Source organism: Scyliorhinus canicula, chromosome 13 (genome assembly GCF_902713615.1).
Source record: "Scyliorhinus canicula chromosome 13, sScyCan1.1, whole genome shotgun sequence".
Taxonomy (NCBI): domain Eukaryota; kingdom Metazoa; phylum Chordata; class Chondrichthyes; order Carcharhiniformes; family Scyliorhinidae; genus Scyliorhinus; species Scyliorhinus canicula.
The window spans coordinates 86,398,522-86,402,805 of NC_052158.1; positions in this window are offsets into that span (position 1 = coordinate 86,398,522).

Genomic DNA, 4,284 nt, shown 5'->3' on the forward strand with positions numbered 1-4,284 from the left:
CCTCCAAAGCTGGAGTGAAACACTCCGGTTTTCACTCCGGCGTCGGCACTTAGTCTCCCGTTGGGAGAATTGCGTCCCAGATAGAAGGAAGACTCACCGAGTGTGTCATGTGAATATGCTTAAAAGGTACTTTGAAAGGGAAGGAGAGTGAATTTGACATACCTCAAATTAAATTGGAAAATGAGGATGTTCTTAAAAATTGGGATAAATTGTTGAGTTACCTTCCAGAAGAAAAATGAACTGACCTGAAAGAGTTATTGATATCACATGGGCAAGTTTGTGGTGATAAATTGGGAAGTACTAAAATGGCTATACATGATGTAGATGTGGGAAATGCTGTTCCAATCAAACAGCATCCATACAGACTTAACCCTTGAAAATTGGCACAGGTTAACAAAGAGATTGAGAGTATGCTTAAAAATGGCATAATTGAAATGGTTGCAGCCAATGGAGCTCACCCATAGTGATGGTACCAAACCCAACGGTTGTGTGTGGACTATAAAAAGGTTAATGCAGTTACAAGAACGGACTCTTATCCTTACCCACTTTTGGTGGATTGCATTGAAAAAGTGGGACAATCAGCTTTTATTTCCAAATTGGATTTACATAAAGGTTACTGGCAGGTCCCTTTATCCGAAAGGGCAAAGGAGATTTCAGCTTTTGTGACTCCAGATGGTATATACCAATTCAAAGTTATGCCGTTTGGCATGAAAAACGCCCCAGCCACATTTCAACAGTTAACTAACACAGTCGTTTCAGGATTACTCAATTGTGCGGTATACATCGACGATCTGATGATTTTCAGCCAGACATGAAAAGGACATTTCAAACATCTGATGGAGTTATTTGATCGACTTCAGGAGACGGGTTGGTGATAAACCTAGCCAAAAGTCAACTTGGAAAAGCCCAAGTCACTTTCCTTGAAGAGTTTCCGATACCCTCGAGTCGAAGGGAAATAATGCAATTTCTTGGCATGAGTGGATTTGATCGAACATTTGTGCAAACGTTTTGTAGCCTGATTGCTCCACCGGTGGACTTGCTGAAGAAACGTCAAAAATTTCAATGGACAGCGGAGTTTCAACAGGCATTTGACTGCCTGAAAGCTGTGATAACCAATGCACATGTGTTGGAGAATTGCAAGGGACTCTGTGATCAGATTGAACTAAAGTATCTGACTTTAAAGAGAAATGCCGAGGCGTACAGAAATGGATGGATAACGCAGCGCCCTTCTTGTTCAAAGAGACTGTCAATCATGAAGGATTTCATTTGGAGGAAGAAGAACGAAAAAAATGGACTATATTATTATACCTGTTTGCGTGTGTTGTTTTTTTAAAATAAAAATTATATTTACTGTGTGCATTTCTTAAAGGATAGTGCAAAGATGAAAAATGAAACCATCTTGAAGTTGATGGTTTATTTTATTTTCTTGGGGGGAGGTGTCATGTGAGAGTACCTTTAAGAAATGGATGTTTAAGAAATATACCTTTAAGAAATAGAGCTGCTCATGTTACTGGAGTGATGTCAGAGTGTGGGTGGAGCTGAGCTCTACTTCTGCTCTTTAGTTTCAGTTTGAGAAGAAACTTGGGTGTGTCTGTGGTTTTCAGTGAGCTGCATCTGGAGTTAAAACAAAGGGCAGTACTGTTGATATCTGCCATCCAAAGACTATCTATGCATCATTTGGTGAACCCAGAATTGTAAGAGGTCTCAGTATTGAATGTAAACCTAAAGTGCTCTTGTTTGAAGGTTTGTTAAGTCTTTTAGATGTTAAAAGGACAGTTCACAGTGTTACTTAGGGTTGTATCTTTGGGGTTGTATTTGAATTAATGGTTGCTTAGATGTTCACTGTTTGTTTTAAAAAAAAGGTTAACTTGCGTTCATAGAATAAACATTGTTTTGTTTTTAAAAATACTTGTCCTTTTCTGCTGTACCACTTCTGTAGAGTGGGCCGTGTGCTTCCCATACCACAATCTATTAAAAGTTGTGGGTCACGTGAATTCCATGATGCACATTGGGGCTCTCTAAACCCTGGCCCATAACAGTCCCCCACGGAAGAAGAAGGAGGACAAGAAAAAGACCAGAGCTTGCAAGACTGACACTCCCCCAAGGGGAATGATAAGATACTCAAAAAACCCATAACTTAAGAAAGCGTGATTATTTTGGTTCCCACCAAGAAGAGCACCCCTCTTCCCCGGGGAGAAGGGGAGATGTCAAGATGTTCTTCAAAAGCACTCCCAGATTGACTTTCCTGTGCTGGATAAGGTGTTGCTGGCGGGGTGGTTGACTCGGAGTATTTGGTGACCGTGGTCTCTGATCACGTGCTGCACTAGGTGCATTTGTGAGTGGACCGAGGGAGGAGGGGGCACTCAGCGCCCGCAGTGGAGGTTGGTTGTGGGGCTGTTGGCGGATGAGGGGGTGTTTGAGTTGATGAGGGCAGCCATCCGGGGTACTCAGAGCTAAATGATTTGTGGTAGGTTATGGTACCATGGTGTGGGAGATGCTCAAGGTGGTGTTTAGGGGGAAGTTTATCTCAATCCAGGCACATAGGAAGAAGGGGGTGCGGGCAGAGATGGCAAGGCTGTTAGATGAAGTCCTCAGGGTGGACAAAAGGTATTCAGTGACCCCGGAGGAAGTGCTGTTGAAGGACACCCTAAGCATCCCACCAAGAAGAGCACCCCTCTTCCCCGGGGAGAAGGGGAGATGTCAAGACGTTCTTCAAAAGCACTCCCAGATTGACTTTTCTGTGCTGGATAAGGTGTTGCTGGCGGGGTGGTTGACTCGGAGTATGTGGTGACCGTGGTCTCTGATCACGTGCTGCACTAGGTGCATTTGTGAGTGGACCATAATGCTCCTAATACCGCCCAATGGTTCCAAAATGTATAACAGCAAGCCTTCCGCATACAGCGAGACCGTATCTAGCACCCCCCCCCCCCCCCCCCCCCCCCCCAACAATCTTGCTTGAATATAGGGACTCAGAGCCACCAAAAGAGAGGAGGTGGATGAGTGACCTGGAACCTGAGGCTGGAGAAGGTCGACTTCATCCTGCGGGCGTCGGTTCATAGGTTCACTCGGAGGTGGATGCTGATCATTGACTTCTTTAAGGAGGATTGAGGGGTCAGCACAGGTTAAAATGGGAAAGGCAGGATGGGAGACGGGACGATAGTGGTGGAGCAGGGGGGAGTGGGTGTTCGTTATTTATAATGTTGTATGATTTTTCTCCTGCTATTATTTGCACGAAAATGCCTTGCATAAAGTACTTTTTAAAAAGAGGTCAGAGGACAAAGACTGAATGGTTCACAATAATATCTGTCTTCTTGATCAGAAAGTCTATATTTTAATATCTCAAAAATATTTTAATATCAATTCACAACGAGCCTATTATGCAATCCTGTCCTGGCAATTTCATCCCACAAGGCTGGCTTCAAGGGCTTCATCAAGGTGACTGTGCTCTCGTCCAATAATCTCTGGATCAAATCATGAGTGGGCTATCGAGTGTGCAATGCTACCTGGATGGCATTTTTTTTTTAACGGATTTTATTACAAACTTGTATCAAAGTAGGTTACAACAAATAAACACCCCGGGAAACATACTTCCCAACAATCAGCTATACAGTTTGTACATATTTTTCCCCTTTTTCATTGCCCCCCCCTTTCCCCATCACCCCCCCCCCCACCCCCTCCACGACAAACATCCCCCACCTTTCTCAAACTCACCCGCTGAGCCCCTGAACTCATACTTTATCTTCTCTAGCCGCAGAAAGTCCCGTACAGGTCACCCAACCATGCTGCTACCCCCGGTGGCAATGCCGACCGCCACACCAGCAAAATCTGTCGCCGTGCAATCAGAAAGGCAAAGACCATGACATGGGCCTTCCTCCTCTCCATGAGCTCCTGCTTCTCCGAAACCCCAAATATCGTCATCAAAGGATCCGGGTCCACCTCCTCCTCCACTATCCTGGCTAAGACCGCAATTTTTCGCAACCCCAAAACATGTGCGCATGATTCGCTGGCCCCTGCCCACACGTCTCACACTCATCTGCTACCCCCTGAAAGAACCCACTCATTCTCACCCAAGTCATGTGCACCCTGTGCACCACCATAAACTGTATCAGGCTCATCCTGGCACAAAAGGAAGTCCCGTTTACCCTTCGCAGTGCCTCACTCCATACTCCCCAATTGATCTCCATTCCCATCTTCGCTTCCCATTTCTCCTTGATCTTCACTACCCGCTCATTAAAATCGCCATACCCCTCGATTTCGAATCAAACCCCGAGTGGAAGACCTGCC